The sequence below is a fragment of the Bombyx mori genome, chromosome 23 (genome assembly GCF_030269925.1).
Source record: "Bombyx mori chromosome 23, ASM3026992v2".
Taxonomy (NCBI): Eukaryota; Metazoa; Arthropoda; class Insecta; order Lepidoptera; family Bombycidae; genus Bombyx; species Bombyx mori.
Window position 1 is genome coordinate 17,499,767 of NC_085129.1, and position 24,048 is coordinate 17,523,814.

Genomic DNA, 24,048 nt, shown 5'->3' on the forward strand with positions numbered 1-24,048 from the left:
CCAAGGATTAGGTAAGGAAAAAAAAGACTTTGTATACATTCGGTCAGTGCCGATGACAAAGTGAGCAGTGAGGGTCACAATGTTTGTTCTAATATACCAAACACTGTTAATAATTTATGATGATGATTCGAAGGTGACAAGGTAACGTCTATCTTCGACTTCATAATTAATTTAAAATTAAGCCGGTGCTTATTTAGCGTTCTATTACATTTTAATAGTTGAATGGTGTATATTATAATTTCACGGATTACCCGACGTAAATTATTAAGCTTATATATACATATGCATATATATGTATGTATATCGAGGGGTAAAGGCTATTTGTTTTAAGAGACATTTCGCAATTTTACCGGAGAGCCATTTAAAGCTTTATAATTTGGAAAAACATATCATAACAAAAAAACTTCTTCAGCTATTTGAATGGGATAAACTTAATTGAAGTTCAATTCCACCATTCCAATTATTCCATGACTTAATATATTATACGACTTTATATGTTATTTATTGAAGTTATACTTCTTTAAGCACGTTGAGAGTAAAATTTTACTCGCGACCAATTCGTTACGGCCAGAGAGAAAAGATACAATTTAGGAGGAGCGAGAGTGAGAAAATAGACAAAGCGTCTCGCGAGCCACTCGACCGTGAAGGGAAAGAACAAAACGAGTTAGGTCGGTTATCTTATACACAGCATTCCCTATTACAAGAGAAACGTGATTTATGGATGAGAAATGAAGAAAACTACAATACTACACACCGAAATTATAGAAGTTACGCTTCTTTCACGTGCACCAAATTGTTTTCTCTCCATTTTTCTATATATATATATATATTAAAGTCCTATATACTTTCCGAGCGACACGAGATCAAAATCTCCATTATATTGACAAACAACGACCGTACCAGATTCCGAATAGTTAATTTATAATCAATCAACACCGCTTTATTTACTGTATCATGAAAATTAAAAAAGCGTCGAGCCATTGAATAGTATACAACGCGCTATTTAATTTTAGCAGACGTCAGCTACATTCGTGTCGAAGATCAAGCTTCTGACCTCCTATCCGAAACTGTGAAAGGTCAAACGAAAGGTCATCCCATTGATTTTTCCTATACACTACAAGGGTGCGTCGAGGATGAAGCCATTACTAAATTAATTCACCGTGAATTATCGATGTGAAAACGTTAAGACCATTGTCGACGAACTGGTGTTTTTATATTTTTTTATTGCTTAGGTGGGTGGATGAGCTCAGAGTCCACCTGATGTTAAGTGGTTACCGGAGCCCATAGACATATACAACGTAAATGCCGCCACCAACCTTGAGTTATGAGTTCTAAAGTCTCAGTTTTTACAGTACAACGGCTGCCCCGCCCTTCAAACCGAAACTCATTACTGCTTCGAGGCAGAAATAGGCAGGGTAGTGGTACCTACCCGCGCGGACTCTCAAAACGTCCTACTACCAGTAATTACGCAAATTATAATTTTGCGAGTTTGATTTTTATTACACGATGTTATTCCTTCACCGTGGAAGTCAATCGTGAACATTTATTAAGTTCGTATTTCATTACAAAAATTAGTAGCTGTCTGCGGGATTCGAACACCGGCACATTCGCATCGCTCGATACGAATGCACTGAACGTCTTATCCTTTAGGCCAGAGGTCGGCAATGTGCAGCTCTTTGAACTCTTGAGTGTGGCTCTGGCACAAATATCCTGCGGCTAGCCCGGTCTCTAATATTATCCGGCTGTGGACGAAAAAGCCGGTTAATAGTATGTACGGTCATTTAATATCTGTACCCCTGACTGATGTCGATTAATATATGTATATGTAAAAAGAAGCAGTATACAATATGGCATTTATTTTATGATTTGCAATAATAAATGTTTACAAATTTAATTGCAAAATTATAATTTGCGTAAGTACTGGTGGTAGGACCTCTTGTGAGTTCGCGCGGGTGGGTACCACCACCCTGCCTATTTCTGCCGTGAAGCAGTAATGCGTGTTTCGGTTTGAAGGGTGGGGCAGCCGTTGTAACTATACTTGCGACCTTAGAACTTATATCTCAAGGTGGGTGGCGCATTTACGTTGTAGATGTCTATGGGCTCCAGTAGCCACTTAACACCAGGTGGGCTGTGAGCTCGTCCACCCATCTAAGCAATAAAAATAAAAAAAAATTTACAAACAGATTCGGCTCTCAATTTTTTTTAAATCGTTTTAATTTGCATATTTGGCCCTTGGCTAATAAGTTTGCCGACCACTGCTTTAGGCCACGACTGCTAGTTGATAAGTTGATAGTACGGTATCTTATCATCCTTAAGAATGATTCGCTTGGGATTGGCAGTTAGGGAAAATCTTAAGGTCGTGGTCGAAGTCAAGCATGGTGACCGTCCGCGCGTACCTGGAATATCCCCTTAGGCTACCAGTGGAAAAAAAGCATGATGAGGAATTACGAACAATTTACTAATTTTTATTTTTTATTGCTTAGATGGGTGGACGAGCTCATAGCCCACCTGATGTTAAGTAGTTACTAGAGCCCATAGTCATCCACATCGCAAATGCGCCACCCACTCTTAGATACAAGTTCTAAGGTCTCAAGTATCGTAACAACGGCTGCCCCACCCTTCAAACCGAAACGCATTACTGCTTCATTAAACGCATTAAATTTTGAAGGTTGTCTTCAGTGTCGTTTGAAAGGCCATCGACTCCCAATGAACAAAGAGAACGTTAAAGACAATATTCCGTCACAAATTGACTGTGACAGTTAATCAAGGTGATTGCGCAGTATTCAAATACAATTTTGTTTAATTTTTTTTTTTTTTTACTAGCTGACCCGGCGGACTTCGTAGTGCCTCAATCGATAAATAAAAGACCTAAACTTTTGTATAAAATAAAACAAACAAAAGGGATCCGTCTGACGGGGGACACATCAAAAGAAAAACAAAATTGTTGTTTTTATTTAATTCCAAGCATTTTCATATTTATCTACCAAAATTAGCCAAATTGGTCCAGCCTTTCTCGAGTTTTAGCGAGACTACCGAACAGCAATTCATTTTTATATATATAGATAGATAGATTGCTTAGATAGGTGGATGAGCTCACAGCCAACCTGGTGTTAATAGTTACCGGAACCCATAGACGTCTACAATGTATTAAATACCGCAACTCACCTTGAGACATTAGTTCTAAGGTCTCACTTTAACAGTACAACGACTGCCCCACCCTTCAAACCGAAGCGCAGTATTGCTTCACGACAGAAATAGGCAGGATGGTGGTACCTACCCGTGCGGACTCACAAGACGTCCTGCCACCAGTAAGCAGACTTAAGAAGAAGAAGCTAAGTTTATTTGCAGAAATAAAACAAACATATGTATGTAGCTAGCATTTCTGAAACTTCCTTGGAGCAACAATGAAAATGTTTACCCGAAACCCGGAAGCGACTTAATGACACTAAGACACATTTGATAATAGTTTTCAATGTAACGAGGTTATGCTATTCAAGACCTTTGTCATTTTCGAGAATAAACAGACAGATAAGACACAATTGTATTGGAATTCATACTATTTATATATTAATACGTGAAGCAAAAACTTTGTATCCCTTTTTACGAAAATTGCGCGGACGGAGGAGTATGAAGTTTTCCACCCTTATAGAGAATATAGAGAAGAAGTGCACAATGCTAATATTTTTTTAAAATAATGCATAAATGATACATTAAATCAATAAAGAAAACATTACACACACTACATACCATGTATTTGACGCACACACGCAAACTTTTGTTCTTGGCGTCTGTTGTCAAATTGAGAATAGATTAAATATTGTTTGTCTTTGTTAATATTTTTTATAGTGTAGTCTTGGCGAAATTTGTGATTATAGAAATATAAAATACAATCATAATAGTGTACAAACTTACAATTCTAATTAATTATAGTCGAATTTCGACTACTGCGGGACCTCTAGTTTTTTTAAATACGTATGCTCTTGCTGGCGCTAATGTCAGCAATTATTCGCCTACCCGTCAGCGAGAAGCTGGAATAGCCCTCAGGCTTCCAGTGAATAGGTAGGGAGAAACAAAAAAATATTTGTTTCGTGATGTGCAATAAAGTATATTCACTCTCTCTCTCTCTCACTCTCTCCTAGCGTTGTATGTGTCAGCATACAGATCAGTGGTATATGAATTTGGACCAAAGAAACAATTTAATAATTTTCTTTTTTTTTATGATTGAAGGATTACTGGTGGCCCGGAGGCCCAGCCGTTTTTTAGTTTTACGTAAAACCATTTCACGCATCGCTTCAGGGTCAACGTAACGGGAAGTGGGCTGTTTTTGATATCGGTCTTAATGAAACAGTTAATAAGGTGAGATGTGTTGAGCTTTACCAAACAAAGACAGCTATTTGGTTATTCGTTGATATCCTATGAGACTTTTCCGGACTCGCGGGCTCAATCTGAGAGAGTTTGCTAACACTGGCCCTAGCAAGAGCATTGACTGGTTGATTGGTTGAATTAACTAGCCACATTATTATTAAGTACTAGCTGCACCCGTCCGCTTCGCTGGGCATTTAAAATTAACATTATTATTTATTGAGTGATATATATATATTTTATTGCTTAGATGGGTGGACGAGCTCACAGCCCGCCTGGTGTTAAGTGGTTACTGGAGCCCATAGACATCTACAACGTAAATGCTATATGTTGTCTCGTCACCGTCCGGGGTTCAAATCTAATCGTGTAGCGTGTTACATACTGATATTTATGTAGTATACAATCCTATCAACCTTGAAATAGATTCGTGAGGTTATCTCGAAACTAATAAATTCATTATACATACATACCTAAAGATAATTTGAACATAGTATTTTCTTCATCATTTGCGAGTCGTTGACACAATTAAAATAACTTTTATAGTTTTTACTCGCGTTATTTATTTACCGATACTGCCCACTTTTCGTAAATGAAAATTACTTCTATTACTGATTGTAGGACTTCTTGTGAGTCCGCACGGGTAGGTACCACCACCTAGCCTATTTCTGCCGTGAAGCAGTAATGCGTTTCGGTTTGAATGGTGGGGCAGCCGTTATACTATTAAAACAAGCCTTATGACTCGTATCTTAAGGTAGGTGGCGGAATTTACGTTGCAGATGTCCATGAGCGACGGTAACCACTCACCATCAGGTGGGTCGTATGCTCGTCTGCCTAAGCGGGCAATAAAAATAAAATAAAAAGCAGTATATCAATTGCAACGTGTTATAGGAAGGGACTTATTCCTGTTTGTTCATTTTGTGTTTCATTTTCTTTTTCTTTATAATTGATTTTAAATTACAAAAATAAATAAAAGTTACACATTTTATTCGTTTTTCTGTGTTTTCATGTAATCCATATTCTCTCCCTCTCTAACCCGTAAAGGTAAGTAGGTCATATAGCGCATTTTAGTTAGATACTTCATATCAGATTTTAAAAAAAACAAGCATCCAAGGCAAATGTATCCAAACACTGAATTAACTCGGAACGGTTTCCGCCTGTGTCACAATATTATTGTTATGACTTTGTAACGCCTACCCCAGTTTCAAGAAACTATTCGCGTTCAAACAATACTCTTTGTGTATGTAGGAACTAAATTATCTGGCGCGAGTACATAACGCGAAATCAGTTTCTAGGGCTTTTCAAAGCGCCTCTTAAATATTTAAAGAGGTTATTTCACGTCCTTACGGACCAATCAGATCCAATAAACCTTTGCCTTAGACGCCTTCAGCTCTAACAATAGGAGCAGGCTTAGAGACCCCGGTAACCGTACTCTTGAACTCGACTAAGAGGTCGACGTGCAACCTAACCCATGCATCACTTAGCTGAGTTTTTCGCCTTGTCAGCGGGTCGCTATTCCGATCCGGTAGTAGATTCATTCTTTTTTTTTATTGCTTAGATAGGTGGACGAGCTTACAGCCCACCTGGTGTTAAGTGGTTACTGGAGCCCATAGACATCTACATCGTAAATGCGCCACCCACCTTGAGATATAAGTTCTAAGGTCTCAGTATAGTTACAACGGCTGCCCCACCCTTCAAACCGAAACGCATTACTGCTTCACGGTAGAAATAGGCAGGGTGGTGGTACCTACCCGTGCGGACTCACAAGAGGTCTTACCAACAGTAATTACGCAAATTATAATTTTGCGGGTTGGATTTTTATGACACGAGGTTATTCCTTCACCGTGGAAGTCAATCGTCAACATTTGTCGAGTACGTATTTCATTAGAAGAATTGGAACCCGCCTCGGATTGGAATACCGATGCATCGCTACATACCAATGCGACTTCAATGATTCTAACAAAATCGTCATTATAATTGTGAAAAAAAAAAAACAAAAGTACCTAACATGCGTACAATATAAATGAGGACCAAATTACGCTGCATACGCTCTCTGAGTCCCCATAAATCACATCGAATGAATCAAATGCAAACGGAACACCAAATAAAAACGTCATTTAGCCAAGCAATTGCTCTTGAGTTGCTAGGTCTCCTTCGGAGGCGCTCCGGCAACTGTTAGCAAATCCCACCCCTCTTGGCTGAGCCTTTGCTCGCCCACCTGTCCTGTTGAAACTGAAGGCTGATGCATGTGAATATATATTTTTTTGTTTTTTGAAGTCGTCGTGGCCTAAAGGATAAGGCGTCCGGTGCAGTCGTGTTGAGCGATGCACCGGTGTTCGAATCTCAGGCGGGTACCAATTTTTCTAATGAAATCCGTACTCAACAAATGATCACGATTGACTTCCACGGTGAAGGAATAACATCGTGTAATAAAAATCAAACCCGAAAAATTATAATTTGCGTAATTACCGGTGGTAGGACATCTTCTGAGTCTGCACGGGTAGGTACCACCACCCTGCCTATTTCGGTCGTGACGCAGTAATGCGTTTCGGTTTGAAGGGTGGGGCAACCGTTGTAAATATACTAGAGACCTTAGAACTTATATCTCAATGTGGGTGGCGCATTTAAGTTGTAGATGTCTATGGGCTCCAGTAACCACTTAACACCAGGTGGGCTGTGAGCTCGTCCACCCATCTAAGCAATAAAAAAAAACCAAGACTCGTCTTTGTGTAATCTTCTGTGTATTCTAAGCTATCACGGCTTAATCTATAGTTTATTATTTTGCTTATAGTATTCCCGGCGTTAAGGTTGCTTTAGCGTTCTACGTAGACTAAGCTCATTTAGGTTACACGATATTAAGGTCTTCGTTCTTTGTACCTTCTAATAAGAAGTATTTATAAACATCTAAACTTACTAGAGGTCCCGCAGTAGTCGCAATTCGACTATACCTAGTCAGGTCATAAGTATTATCACACAGTAAAAACTTTTCTTTTAGAATGCTGGTCACCAAAAAGTTTATTGAATTCGAATTTCGAATTGTTCATGAAAATAAAAATGTATACTTTTAGAATTTTACTTATTTTTAAATATGGAGTGGACGCTTAAAGAAGACCGTGTTGCAGTTATTGCGTTGCATCGTTGCGGTTACGCGCCAATTCAAATTTTTAACATACTGAAAAATTTGAATACAACCAAAAGATTCGTTTATCGTACCATCAAACGATACAATGAAGACTCTAGTGTAGATGACAGGTCAAGAAGTGGTCGCCCTCGGTCTGTTAGGACTCCAGCAGTGATAAAAGCTGTGAATGCGCGAATTCAAAGAAATCCCAAACGTAAGCAGAAACTGTTGGCCCTTCAGATGGGGTTAAGAAGAACCACGGCGAAAAGGGTGTTAAATGAAGACTTAGGGCTTCGGGCATATCGAAGAAAAACAGGACATCGTTTGAATGCTCGTCTAATGGACCTGAGACTGAAGAGATGCCGCGCTTTGTTGAAGCGGTACGCAGGAAAAATATATCGGGAAATTCTTTTTTCGGATGAAAAATTTTTTACCGTAGAAGAGAGCTACAACAAACAAAATGATAAGGTGTACGCACACAGTAGTGAAGAAGCGAGCAACCGTATTCCGCGTGTCCAACGAGGTCATTTTCCATCCTCGCTCATGGTATGGTTGGGAGTTTCTTATTGGGGCTTAACAGAGGTACATTTTTGTGAGAAAGGTGTAAAAACGAATGCAGTTGTGTATCAAAATACAGTCCTGACGAACCTTGTGGAACCTGTTTCTCATACCATGTTCAATAACAGGCACTGGGTATTCCAACAAGATTCGGCGCCAGCTCATAGAGCGAAGAGCACACAAGACTGGCTGGCGGCGCGTGAAATCGACTTCATCCGGCACGAAGACTGGCCCTCCTCCAGTCCAGATTTGAATCCGTTAGATTACAAGATATGGCAACACTTGGAGGAAAAGGCGTGCTCAAAGCCTCATCCCAATTTGGAGTCACTCAAGACATCCTTGATTAAGGCAGCCGCCGATATTGACATGGACCTCGTTCGTGCTGCGATAGACGACTGGCCGCGCACATTGAAGGCCTGTATTCAAAATCACGGAGGTCATTTTGAATAAACTTTAGTGTCATAAGAATCTATGTTTTGTTAAGTTCATTTTGGTATATGAATGGTTACATAATGAATAAACTTGTTTCAATTATTTTACATTAAACATGTGACAGAATTTATGACCTGACTAGGTAATTAATTGGAATTGTAAGTTTGTACACTATTATGATTGTATTTTATACTTCTATAATCACAAATTTCGCCTATAAAAAATATTAACAAAGACAAACAATATTTAATCTCAATTTGACAACAGACGTCAAGAACAAAAGTTTGACAATAAATAGTATGCATGCGTGTGTGCGTCAAATACAGGGTATGTAGTGTGTGTAATGTTTTCTTTATTGATTTAATGTATCTTTTATGCATTATTTAAAAAAAATTATAGCATTGTGCACTTCTCTGTATTCTCTATAAGTGTAGAAAATTTCATACTCCTCCGTCCGCACAATTTTCGTAAAAAGGGATACAAAGTTTTTGCTTCACGTATTAATATATAGATTGGTAAATAAAATTAAAGGCACTTTGAGAAATTACAGTTCTTTTGAATGTGGATTTCATCTTCGCGGTAAGAGGATTTCTGTTATTTTTTGCCTACCTATGCTAGAAACTTCGAGGAGTTATTATAGCTTCATTGGACGCGTACGACGCTCACAGGCCTTGGGGGAACTTGCTTACATCTGCATCGTTCAGTTAGGAAGAATAGTGCTTTGCTGAATCTACCACCGGATCGGAATCGCGACTCACTGAGAAGGTTCGGCGAGAAATTCGGTGGACTTGATTCCGGGTGTTGGATCCGAAGGTCTATTATGGGTTTTGTCAATGCACTGATATCAAAGTTAGGGCGGCACGGGCGCCGGGAGAAGAACAGAGGTTTGACTATGGCCCTGTCACTGTCACTGATGTCCGTGGACTTAAATTGCGAGGAATGATTCGTTTGCTTTATACAAGTATGTGTGTCACTCTCAAGCTGCCAAGCTGCAGGGAATCCTAAGTCGGGTCCGCGTGTGACGTGTCTCGGATTATCATTTATATCTTTATTGTTTACTTACGATTAGGAGCGGTGTGAGGTAATTTAAACTAAAGTTTACTTTACTTAATTTGATGAGCGTTTATTAAATATTTAGCTAAACCCGAAAAGTCTTTGCTATGGCTTTATCTGATACTGATCATTTTTAAGTATTTGAATTTCACGGTAGGCAGCGACTTGGCTCTGTCCCTGGCATTGCTGAAGTCCATGGACGACGGTAACGACTGACCATCAGGTGGGCCGTATGCTCGTCTGCCTACAAAGGCAATAAAGAAACAAAACGAGCAGCCTTTGGAAAAAAATCGGATTTTGTTTACAATTTCATGGGTTTAATATTTTTTGCGCGTAACCCTAATTAATTCTCTGAACTAAAGGTGGGCAGGTTAACTTAACTATTTATACCATCAGCTAGCTGTCTGCCAGTGAAAGTCCCGTCAAAATCTAGTCAGCCGTTTTCGAAACGAGGAATAAACAGTGGGATATGTTGTAACTACCGTATTTCACGTACGTTTAATAAAAAGCCTTTTCTATGGCCTTTTTAGGTAGAGCATGCGGCCCACCTAACGGTTAGTCGTTACCATGTCTGATAGCTGTTAGCAATGTAATCGGCACAACCAAACCGTTATCTATATTTTTCATTGCAAATGTACATTTTAATTTTATTTGTTTGTATAGTTCCTCCATTGAATACATAAGGAACAAGGGGAAAAAAAACCTAATATTAAAAAATTAATAAATAATAATTTCATATTCAAAAAAAAAAAAGACATGCCCGCTGAGTTTCTTGCCAATTCTTCTCAGGACGGAGGCTAGTTCTTGTGAATTGGCGGTAGTTCTTTTGACGTTCAACAAGTATGTACTTTCATTTATGTTGAATAAAAAAAATTTGATTTGATTTGATTTGATTTGAACTAACTGGCATCTTGAGATCAAGTTTCATCAAATAAATAATCCATTCGACTCGGGGAATTACCTTTTAAGTGAACAGCCGCGTAAAAAAACCAAGTAAAAAATATAGAACACTTGAGTTCGTGACTCGAAAACCGCTTTTTTATTGTTATCGAAAACTCGACTCGCCTTCAGGAGCAAATAGGGATGCTTATGGCAAACATCAATGCCATAGATGAGCCAGTCATCCCATAGGATTTATTTAAAACACTACCATAGCCATTCGGTACGATGGCATCATAGAACAGATGAATCAGACATGCATCATACGTTCTGGGCAACTACATTTGGACCATCTGTCTACCAAGCAACACCCCCTTCGGTTTTTTTTTTATTGCTTAGATGGGTGAACGATCTCACAGCCCACCTGGTGTTAAGTGGTTACTGGAGCCCATAGACAGCTACAACGTAACTGCGCCACCCACCTTGAGATATAAGTTCTATGATCACAGGTATAGTTACAACGGCTGCCCTACCCTTCAAACCGAAACGCATTACTGCTTCACGGCAAAAATAAGCAGGGTGGTGGTACCTACCCGCGCGGACTTTCAAGAGGTCCTACCACCAGTAATTACGCAAATTATAATTTTGCGGGTTTGATTTTTATTACACGATGTTATTCCTTTACCGTGGAAGACAATCTTGAACATTTGTTGAGTACGTATTTCATTCGAAAGATAAATGTTTGTTGACTGTTTTTTTAAAATGTTAATTGTGTTTTGTACTTTATTGTACAAAGAATAATTATTCTCTCTCTCTTTCTCTCTGAAGTGCGTCGTTTCGTCTCGTATCGACGTACCCAGACATTTGATCACTCCATCTTTTTGGGCTCCAATCCCTAGATCGCTTACCATCCAATTCCCCATTTGCTATGAGTCTCTTAACTTAGCCCTTTAAACTAATGTAAATATGTTAACATACACTTAGTTCACCGGAAGCGAATATCAACACAACGCGCGAATTCCCTAACAAACATTGATTTAATGTGATAAAACATTTCATTCTTCATTGTTATGGTTATCATTAAAGAAACATTTACACAGTCCTTCGGGTATTTACGTGATGCAATTATAGTATAAATGCAACAAAGGTACATATTTCACGATAACTCGGGAAAATACTCGGAATCCATTTTGAGTGTTGCAAAAGATCGATGTAGAAATACATGTAATGGCATCATTTTAATTACGCTACGTGCGATATGGTGGTAGGACTTCTTGTGAGTCCGCGCGGGTAGGTACCACCGTCTCGCCTATTTCTGCCGTGAAGCAGTAATGCGTTTCGGTTTAAAGGGCGGGGCAGCCGTTGTAACTATACTGAGATCTTAGAACTTATATCTCAAGGTGGGTGGCGCATTTACGTTGTAGATGTCTATGGGCTTCAGTAACCACTTAACACCAGCTGGACTGTGAGCTCGTTCACCCATCTAAGCAATAAATAAAAATGCTTTAATATATTGGTCTAAGGAGCTATTCCAGTTACGCCCAAACGGGTAGGTCAGCTTACGGGCTCAGCCTGAGAGAACCTTTACTAACACTAGTCCTAGCAAGAGCAGTACTTCGAGAATCTACCACCGGATCGGATTCTAAAATCGGATCGGTAAGGCGACCCGCTCAGAAGATCCGGCTTACTTAAGGCTATGCGTCATGATAATCGCCTTATCGTTGCCACCGCTGACTACTCCCCGAATCCTGATCACGTAGGAGCCAGTCACCGTCGTCACCCTAGACACGTCCTTACGGATCCATCAGATCCAATAACCTTTGCATTAGAGGCCTTCAGCTCTAACACTAGGAGCAGACTTAGGGACCCCGGTAACCGTACTCTTCGAACTCGACTAAAAGGACGACGTGCAACCTAACCTATGCATCAGCCCGCTGAGTTTCTCGGCGGACCTTCTCAGCGGGTCGCGATGCCGATCCGGTAGTAGATTAATTCGCGAAGCAATTGCTCTTGAGCTCTTAGGTCTCCTTCGGAGGCGCTCGGGTAGATGTTAGCTAAAAAAACGCGAATGACGCCACCCACCTCGAGTCACAAGGTCGAATTTAAAATTGCTTTACATAACGGCTGTCTGGCCCTTCAAACCGAAAAGCATGGTTATGAAATGAACAAAAATAGCATCGCACCCGTTGCCCCCGCGCACTTACGACCGTGGAATCGTTGATTATCACGACTAAAATCGTTTGATAGCAGAGGCACACGCATGCGGTCCAATCTATTATAGATATAGATTATCACCGACAATTTGATTCCATATAGGCTCGCATAGCCTATCCGGCTGAGAGATGCTCAACTGAAGGAACAGATAGCATTCGACGTGGTCTTTGTTGTTGAAGGCTGTTTGGCTCGGCGCGATTTGCATTTCATTTTGCCCTGTCTAATCGTTTGTAATCTAAGGATGTAAGCAAATTTTATTGTTAAAGATTGTGCAGTCGAGATCACCTTTGGGGGCAAATTGTAGTTTTTGTGCAATTATTCACGTCTTATTGAACAATATGTATCTGTTAAAAGTATTCAAAAGTGACACAATACAAACTTCAACTGATTCAGTGGTGCATTAGTTAGTGCCCCTGAGTATTGCGTCGAGGATCGTCGGTTTGATTCGGCATCGGGCAAACATTGGTGTGATTTTTTTCCCTACCTATACTGGTAGCCTTGAGAGGCTATTTCAGCTTCTCCTTGACGTGTAGGTGAGCTCACGTGACTTAAACCGGGAGTTTTGCTAACACTGGCCCTAACAAGAGCAGTTATTCGCGGAATCTACGCGCGGCTGTGTCTATGGGTTAATTCGCTCGTCGAGCCCTTCGTCGCAAGCGACGGGTTTGACGAGGACGGTGACCGGTTCGTGTGATGAACAAGACTGCTTGTTTTTCTGGGTTTGGGTCTTTTTTCTGGGTGTTTGTTATTTATATATTTAAACCTATAAAAGTATCCATATATATATCACTCTCTGCTTCCCATAACACACGGAATCTTAATTTGGGGTCGAATGTCCGTGTGTGCATTGTTTCTATTTATTATTATTATCTAAAACAAGCCATTATACGCATATATTACCTCAACAATTACGGCCTACCAATCGTTTATACCTAATCAACGTAAAGGCATAATCAACTGCCAAAATCTAATCGGTCCGTCATTAAGGTGTAAGTCATTGACTCGTGCGTTTTTCTGAGGCCTGCGGCCTTGGGTCCTATGAATTAACAACAATTTTTGTGCAGAAATCTACTACATTAATACTAAAACTTCGTCGTTATCTATCGCAAATAATATATAGCTTATCATAACCTTGTGCGTATTTGAAAGTCTAAAGATAAATACGGCGAAAGACTAATTACAACATAGGAAAAAATTGAAATTTCGAACTATTTTGACGACCTGCTGATCTCGCAATGGAATTCCCAGAACTTTCGTGACTAATACAGCCAATTTCGGCAGTGATGTATGTGCGTATTTACGTCCGAAATAAAAACACCTCGTCGTTTCACGTTTAACGGTGACTGCTAAAACTGTATTCTGTAATGTTTTCACTAGAAATTAACAAAGAGAAGAAAAACAAAAACATCCAATGCCAAAAAAATATTTCGCAAAAATACGGGCTTTGTGGCTTGACTAGATCGATATGGGAATCTAGATGGAAGTTGAGTTTTTTTTTTATTGGCCGCCAATAACATCGCCCATAGGAGTTTGAATATCACTATCTGTCACCCTTGCTCGTGAATGCTCAGCGTTGTCAAGGAATGGTAAACAGTAGACGTCGCACCAAACACGTCATTTCGGATCCTCCCGATCCACTAACAGCGCTTTTAGGTACCTCAAGCACCGGTCATCGTTCTTGTCGAACTCGTCGGCGAGTAAATTAACCCACAAACATAGCCCACTGATTTTCTCGGCGGATCTTCTCAGCGGGTCGCGTTTCCGATTCGGTGATAGATTCTGCAAAGCACTGCTCTTGCTAGGGCTAGTGTTAGCAACATCGTCAGGTTTAAGCCCCGTGAGCCCATCTTCAGAACAAGTACGGAAAAAAGAACAAAAAAAAAAGATCCCAAGGACACAATGTACACGCTTGTCATCTGACTCAATCGTATTATTTCAAGTCCAAATTATAACCCATGCATAATGCATCGATGTAAATTATTCAAATCCCAAACACGGTCCGACGACCCAATTAGTATAGCCCGTTTTCAGAGCACATCGATTCACGCTCGTTCTTATCAGCTTGGCCTTGTTATAGAGACGCCTCATCAATAGATAATAGAGTATTTTTTTTTTATCACGATTGCCGTTAGAAAACCTATTTAAATGAAGGTTTTTTTATTGCCATACGCACAAATGAGTTCATCGCTTACTGATGTCGAGTGTTACCGGAATCCACCCAGAAACTCAAGGTCGAATTTTACGGCCACCATAGATTAAGGCAGGGACGCAATAAGACGATTATTGTTTCTTTGAAATAAAAAATCGTCATGAATTAATTAATTAAGTTTTTGTTAAGAAAAAAAGTTTTATGCCTTGAACGACTTATAAAAACATTTATTAAGACAGTTTATAAAATGACTATATTTTTTGTATTAAAAATTAAATTTTAAATTTTAGTTCGAAATTATCAAAGTAGACTTTCCATCTCTTTTAAGTCAAGGTTTAAATTAATTAAAACTAAAACTGAAAAATCACAATTCTTCAATTACATTTTTGGCGTTTGTCGAAAAACAAGAATTTTAGATTTAGCCACTTCAATTCTAAACGAGTGATTTTATACATTTCACATAATGTTACACAATAAATTGTAATATTATAATTAAATGTTATTGGACAATGGATTTAGACAGTGACACATTGATAAATCATTTATAACCGAATGAGTACGGTATTGTATGTTTTTTTTAATTTACAGCTTAGATGGTTGGACGAGGTCACAGCCCACCTGGTGTTAAGTGGTTACTGGAGCCCATAGATATCTACAACGTAAATGCGCCACCCACCTAGAGATATAGTTCTAAGGTCTCAGTATAGTTACAACGGCTACCCCACCCTTTAAACCGAAACGCATTACTGCTTCACGGCAGAAATAGGCAGAGTGGTGGATGCATTGAATACAGTATCTTCTTAGGCTTTATCGAGTCGTTGAAATAATTAAAACTGGTTTAATCTCGTGTTCTTTATTGTCATTACATTATTTCCGACGTTACGCATATTTTATGGTTTACGTGGTCACTCACGGTTGATGGAAATACTAGGATGATGATGAAAAAAAAACGTTATATAAAGCCGTTGAAATAATTTTAGATACAGCGTGCTGAGCGTAATACAGGCAACTTTTCTATAACATGGTATTGTACAACACGGTTCCAGTAAAACGCGAAAAGAAATACATATTCCCAAAACCTTCTTATAATACGAAACTTATACAACAAGATAACGAGATTTTTGTTTAAAATTATTTCGTTGCATTATGCGCACACAATATTAGCATTATGCACTATGAGCACACAATATTATAATATGGGAATGACCGAAATTTTACAGATTATTTTTTTATGTATAACACTAAAAAAATACACACAGGCGAAGTTGACCGATGTTTCATTCAGAAATAAATAATAGTTTAAAAAAACTATCAAAATACGCTTTTATAGAAAATCCAACTAAAAAATAGAAAATAAATTTATTTTTAATTCAAATTTATTAAGTTTTATTTTCTATTTTTTAATTGGATTTTCTATGAAAGCTTATTTTGATAGTTTTTTTAAAACTATTATTTATTTTTAATTTTTTAGTTGAATTTCAATTTTTTCAATTTCTTTTTTTTAAATATTGAATTTTCTTTCCTTTTTTTAATATTGTATTGTTTAATTTTAAATATTAAAATCCGACCTTTTGAAGGGGTTCAAAATCATGCTCAAAGATTCCGTTACATACGAACATACATACGTCTGAAGCTAATAAAAGCGTATTAAAAATACTCTCCGTGTTGTATAGGCTTCCACAGTCGTAAGCTTCCTTGAAACGTACTTACGTTACGCACGATGAAAACGACAAATGAGTCGTCTATTATCAAAGGTGGCAATCTGTGCATTTGGACAAAAAAATGTTATTGATATGTCAATACAGATTGATTTGAATATAATCGTCTCCTTCAAAGAATACGGTTCAAAACCTGCATTAAGTAAAGGTTAATACTTAACCTGTTATTTATCTAAGATGTCGTTCAGAAGAGTTTTGTGACTGCCAATGGAATACAAAGTCAATAATTCGTTTTTCTGATTTACCAATAATTGTCCAAAAGTCACATTGCCGGCTTTGATAATAGTCGACTCAAATCGTGTATTTTAACAGCAAATAAACAGTAACAACCTTGACGGATCGACAAACGAAGCGCCACGAAAACTGTTATATTTATGGAATGGTTTCCTGTAAATCTTCTGTTACTGTAAAACGAACTTTAGTCCCATACAATTAAAATTAGTTTTACGGTATAATCACGCGTTTCTTTTATCGTTATCGGTATTATTTCCGATGATTCGATTGTTTTACAGATCCCGCGGTCCCCACGGCCGACTAAGGTCGGATTGGTTTGGGAGAATATCGCCTTCCAAACCGAGAATCCGATATTTGCATTGGAATATACAGAATATGTTTCAACTGAAGACTAAAATCTGCAGGTGTTTACTGGTGGTAGGACCTCTTGGGAGTCCGCACGGGTAGGTACCACCACCCCGCCTATTTCCGCCGTGAAGCAGTAATGCGTTTCGGTTCGAAGGGTGGGGTAGCCGTTGTAACTATACTGAGATCTTAGAACTTATATCTCGAGGTGGGTGGCGCATTTACGTTGTAGATGTCTATGGGCTCCAGTAACCACTTAACACCAGGTGGGCTGTGAGCTCGTCCATCCATCTAAGCAATAAAAAAAAAAAAAAGGTATGTCCTTTCGGATCCTCTCGATCCACTTTCAGGAATACCAAGCGCCGGTGCCACATAAGACGACCCACTGAGTTTGAGATCTCAGCGGGTGGCGATTCCGAACCTGTGGTAGATTCAGCTAGGACACCGCTTTTCGTAGGGCAGATGTTAGCAAGTTCTCTCAAGCTCCATGAGCTCACCTATCCGTCAAAGTGAAGAAGAGCCAATAGGTGCTAATAGTAGATAGGTATGTTAAAAAAAGCGAAAGTAGCGGTCGTGGTTTACTGGTGGTAGGACCTCTTGTGAGTCCGCGCGGGTAGGTACTACCACCCTGCCTATTTCTGCAGTGAAGCAGTAATGCGTTTCGGTTTGAAGGGTGGGGCAGCCGTTATTGAACTTATATATCAAGTGTTAACGACGACTTTTTTAATTATTGTTATCACTTAGATGTAGCGGTGGGCTGTAGCGGCATTTTCGGTTAGCGAAACGAAACTAGCTATCAAATGTCAATAGCGGCTTTTGAAACGCGCTATTTCAGTAGCGAGCAATAGCGGGTTTTGTTTAGCAGTAAACTAATGTGCAAGCGAACGAGCTAGCGTCGCGATTAATATTTCAGTAATTACGACTTTATTTGTAATTTATCTTTAAGGATAGGATATGTTAGCTTTACTTCTTTAAAGAGTTCGTATCATACTAGATTTTTACAAGGTCTATAAACTTAATGCATATTAAACAACTATACACTTTATATTTTTAACTATTCAATTGGTAATTAAACTTAAAACTTAGCGCCTCGTTTTTAATACACTTTATCGCTAAACGCGCGACTCGTGAATAACTGGTTCAAGGCCACAAAATTCGACTTCAACTTGTACTCATAATTTAATTTTTTAAATCTTATTTTAAGAGATTTAAGGGCTAAAGTCAAAGGTCAAATGCATCTCAGTCGTGTGCGTGAAAGAGACAAAATGATGATCGTCTATTTCGATCGAACCGATGCTTACGCTGCGTGTCGCGATAGCTGTCGAACGAATATAGCCGAACGTTGTGTGATTTGTATTCGTGATCGGTGACGTGATTGAGTAGTAGATGTTAGCAGGTTATTGCAGTACGGCGAAACTAGCTAACCGCTATTTTGTCAATAGATAGTTTCAATAACCATTTACGTTGCGCAACGACCATGCCTACTTAGATGCGTGGACGAGCTCACAGCCCGCCTGGTGTTAATTGGTTACTGGAGCCCATAGAAATCTACGACGTAAATGCGCCACCGACCTTGAGATATAAGTTCTAAAGTCTCATGTATAGTTACAACGGCTAACCCACCCTTCAAACCGAAACGCATTACTGCTTCACGGCAGAAATAGGCAGGGTGGTAGTACCTACCCGTGCGGACTCACAAGAGCTCCTACCACCAGATACAGCCGGCGTAACCTATACTCGAGACTTATGACACAACACTTATGCAAATAAGTTGCAAAACCCAGATCCTAACGCCGGGGTTTTCCCGTTTCGCATGAGGAAAACCGTTGCATTATCGCTAAGGTATCGCGAAAGAATCATTTATTTGCCTTAAATTCAGTGCCTATTGAATACGTGCCTTCATCTCCCTATGATCCCTCCAACAATAGGTTCCCAAAAAACTTATTTTTTCTCTGCACGCATTCGCAAAATATTTTTCTTAATGCGATCTTTATGCCGGCCACTGACATGCGCGCACATATTCGTACATTGTACGAATGTTTGCGCGCATGTGAAGGGCCGTCAAACATTCATTCGCAAACCTAGCGGCTGTGCAAATGGGTTCGCATACTCAATTTGCGAACCCGTTTGCGCTTCCTTCTACACTTGTTTACGAATGTCTCACGAATTTCTCCTCCTTTTTAATTCGTCAATAGAACATTGAAAAGGAAAAGAGTTTTGAATTCTTTCCCAGACATCATTAACAGCCATGCTGTTTTTATGGGATTTCTTTTGATGAAGATACGCTACACAGTAGACGTCACGAACTATGAAAATGGCGATACGTCCGTTACCTTCGCAATCGTCGGCGCAACTGGGCATGCGAATGTGTGGGAGACTACGCGAAGGTTCGAGGTTCGCGCGCTTTGATGTCTGTTAAAAAACCGACACAGCTTGGAAAACCACGAATGCAGCGAAAACTTTGCATAATCATTCGCAAATGTCGTCCTACACTTGCGGGTTTGCGTATTCGTGCGCATGTGAGTGACCGGTGTTAAGCACGGGTCGTATAATCTAAAGTTCATATAACACGCGATCTGTCATTTGATGAATTAAAACATTAAGGACGTTCGTACGCAAATTGCGTAATAAAGAACCGGTCACGGATAACATGGTCATTGACAATAACAGCTGCGAGAACGTGGCGAGAACAATGACTAGCAAATTAATGAACTTTGAACTATTACGAGTTTGTTTATCATGGAACGATATTAGTTTTTCATTTTATTTGAATTTACTTATTATGCTTTTTGTTGGTTTTTATTGTCTTTTTAGGGACATTGCAGACCAACGTTCGGTACCAGTTTTCCGGTAATTAATTTCCAATTGAACATTTCGTTTTTTGTTTCTTAGATCGGCGACTACCTGCAAATGCCGCCACCCACCTTGAGATATGGGTTCTAAGTCCCAGTTTTACAGTACAACGGCTGCCCCACCTCACAACTCGACCAGCATTACTGTTTCGCAGCAGAAGTAGGTAGGGTGGTGGAATCTATCTGTGCGGGCGCATAGGACTCTTTACCACCGGTAAACACACAAATGAGTCGACTATTATCAAAGCCGGCAATGTGACTTTTGGACAATTATTGGTAAATCAGAAAAACGAATTATTGACTTTGTATTTCATTGGCAGTCACAAAACTCTTCTGAACGACATCTTAGATAAATAACAGGTTAAGTATTAACCTTTATTTAATGCAGGTTTTGAACCGTATTCTTTGAAGGAGACGATTATATTCAAATCAATCTGTATTGACACATCAATAACCTTTTTTTTTTCCAAATGCACAGATTGCCACCTTTGATAATAGACGACTCAAATAAGCCTCTTGTAAGAACTCAGTCATATATATAAGATACTTCAGTAAATAAATAATGTAATGTAAATGTTTATCTGTTTATGGAAGCATCACATTAATCGGACAAAGTCCTTAAGAGATTTCCAGTTTTCTTTTGTCACCGATAAAAACTAACCGAAGTTGAAATTCGTGATATTGGTATTTTACATTAGTGACGATCTTTAAGCCCAATCTTCCTATTCTATCCTATCCTTTCCTAAGTTTTCTCTTTTCATTTCAATTATGTACGGGAGGGCGCACAATATGCCGGGCTACGATTAATTTGTTTTCAGCGTCGGAAAACACAACTTGTCGTGATGTATAATAGATCACAGTGAATTTACCATTGGTATTTTGAGTTGCTGTCTTGGGTGGCAATCTATGAAATTAAAACTGGTGCATAGTGCATTGAAGAACTTAAACCTTTCGCTATGTTAATGTGCTCCATCAGAACCCTCATGAACCTCATGAGGGCTCATGAGGGGTCAGAAGGCTTTATGAACATCATATTTGTATTTTTGCAATCATCACAAATCCAAATATAGTTTGAGGTACCAATGTGTTTAGTGCGAGTTTATTAACGTTCTCGATAACGTAAAAGTTAACTCAATTTTGTATGGATTCGGAACGTTTGCCTACGTTTGCCGCTAGGGGCGCTGTTCCAATTTCATACAGATTTGAGTTAACTTTTACGATATGTCATTAGTCACTGTATGCTTTCCTCATTTCAATCATCTTCACCATCTTACTGGTCTTCTCTGTCATTCTCTTTTCCCTTTCTTACCGCTTTCTCTCACTCACATCTTAACTCTTCATTTCACATTTTCGCACATTCCATTCTTACCAATCCTTCATAAATGCTTGATGAAAGAAATTGCCCTTCCATAAAGATGACTTCAATGTGGGTATGAATCCGGAGTACTTATTTGTTCTCGGGAAATAAAAGTTTATCATGAAAATACAGAAGACACTTAAATAATTACACATACATGCTTTAATGAATGCAGAAAATGTATTATATTACTTAGTATGTATTTGTGTATTAATACGTCAATGTATATTTTATTTGTTCTTTTAAGAATTTCTTGCGTGTGGTTTTCATTTGAATTATTTAAAAACACATTATTTTATATGTTACGTCTCAATATGATTCATAAAATGTTGAGTTTTTTCATTTGTACATCTTGTTTTTGTATTCAATATAGCATGATTCATTTGCTAAATAAATATTGTCGTAAGTACGTGAGGTTTTTATGTAAAATATGTACTAATAACAATACTACTATACAGTTTATTTCCATTGCTAGTGTCATGGGCAGTCTAGTTTCAAAAGTGCGATATTAACTTACAATACAGTTCAGACTTGACTATCAGGTATCAATAGAGGCATTTCCGATTATGATATCTAGAAACCCCAGTAACCATTTAACGCCATATGAGTCATGAGCTTGTTCTGATATGTATGAAAAAAAATTGAGCCCATTGATTTAAGGGTTTTTTTATCAGCTCATCTAAGCTAAGGAATGTCTGTAGAAGATAATCAGTTGATTAAAACAAAGAAATAATTTATAGTAATGAATAGCTCCTTATTATAACTTGCTTCTTAAAATGTATAAAGTCAAACCTGGGTAAGTGAGAACTGGATAAGTGAGAAAACTCTATAAGTGAGAGTAATAGCCAGGCATTTTAAGCTCCCAAAACCTCTATTAGCGAGAAACAGAAACCTTTGTAAGAGAGAGAGTCGTTTTTCCCTCATGGACCTCCGTAAGTGAGACTGCTAATTATCTATACCTCTATAAGCGACAGTCGAGCTTTATTTATTTATATTATTTAGGAGGAACAAATGACAAAACAAATTACAAATTTAACATCTGCTATTTTATGACTCATTCTTAACTTTCGTGGAACTTCCTACCATTGTTTTTGTATTGTTTTCTCGTCAATATTGAAACTATTCTATTTAATGGAACTAAATAACGTTATTATTTTATCGCATTCTTTTCGAATGGACACGTGTGCTTGTGTACCGTCCTGTTTGTCGGACTTACTCAGTTTATCGTTAATCAATTGCGAAGGAAAGTTCTGTTCTGCAACATGTCAAAACGGAAAATTAAAGTACTGTCATTAAGTGATAAACTTAAAATAGTGAATGCGTTTGAATCCGGAAAATCGCGCAATGTAATTCAGAGGGTGCATTAGCGAGAAACTCGGGTTAGTGAGAAACCTCTATAAGCGAGAATGAGATTGTGCTCCCTTGAACTCTCGCTTATCCAGGTTTGACTGTATATATAATATATTTTTTATTTTTATTGTACCTTAACCTTTAGAATACAAATTACGAAACATATAAATTTATTACATTCTATTATGTAATATTTGACTTCGTTCTAACTAATAATATGTTTGTCCCTATCTTTAATTTTCATATTTATCATTTTTATTAAAACACGAAAATTCTTTCATTATGTATTTTCATCGAACTTCGCGAGTCGTAATTATAATTAAAATTAATTTTACTGTTTAATCTTGAGTTTTTTATTGACATTAAAGATTGTAGACTAATTTGTAAAGTATTGAAACATCGGAAATAATTTTATCAAAGTAAAAAATGCAAGCATAACTGTTAAAATTCGTTTTTATTATATTATTCTATATAAAAATAAATTTCAGTATTCAAAATGTACCATTAAATGATGTACCTCTTACGTATGGTCTACTTTCACTTAAAAAATAAAAAAATTGCAAAGGTCTGTACTTAAAAGCTCGAGTGGAAACTTTTTAGAAAGCATTTCATGTCCATCTAACAGCTGAAAATTAAAAGTTTGACCTTCCTCTTAATTAAAATAAAGCACTTACCGTTTATACTTCACATGCAGATATAATCAGTACTATTCGAATTCAACAAACACTGATTTAAATAAGTAGCACCATAATATAAAATTAATTTGTTTGTTTAGCTTTGTCGCCTCGTCGTGGCGTATAGCGCTTTCCGAGAATTTTCAAATCTGCCACTGTCAGCAGAATGCAGAATTACATTCAATTCAGCAATCAATCCAGTCATGCAATTTGACCATAGATAATACACTGAACTCAACATAGACTACTAAGAGATAGAAATTATTCAGTTGTTACATAGATTATCGTTACGCGTTTACCGAAAGCTGATATTTTTGAAATTATACTTCTTTAGGCGCGTTATGAAAAATTGATGAGAGTGAAATTTTACGATGCGCGCGCACCGTGACACAAAATTAACAGAAATGAAGCTGCCCACTAAATCGCTCATTACAATACGACCGACGCCATAAATTCGTTGCAAATACTACATCAAGCTGCTATTCATGAAATGAAACCCATAACGCGACACCCGTTAGAATATTTTATTTATTTATTCTTAGATGTGTGGACGAGCTTGCAACCCACCTGTCGTTAAGTGGTTACCGGGGCCCATAGAAATATACAACGTAAATGCTCCACCCACCTTGAAATATGAGTTCCAAGGTCTCAAGTATAGTTACTGCCCCACCCTTCAAACCGAAACGAATTACTGCTTCACGGCAGAAATAAGCAGGGTGGTGGTGGTACCTACCCGTGCGGACTCACAAGAGG

General features: G+C 38.3%; 1 protein-coding gene across 2 annotated transcripts in view; it reads right to left on the bottom strand.

The window, feature by feature from the left end:
* LOC101739554 (probable multidrug resistance-associated protein lethal(2)03659) overlaps positions 1-23,702 on the bottom strand; it is a 72,698-nt gene extending 48,996 nt beyond the window's left edge. Inside the window, exon 1 of one of the 2 annotated variants that reach the window (XM_062675342.1) lies at positions 23,296-23,702. The gene's annotated coding sequence lies outside the window, so the exon portion shown is untranslated. The remainder of the gene's footprint in view (positions 1-23,295) is intronic. The other variant, XM_038019304.2, reaches the window with a different exon arrangement.
* Between the last annotated feature and the right edge of the window lie 346 nt (positions 23,703-24,048).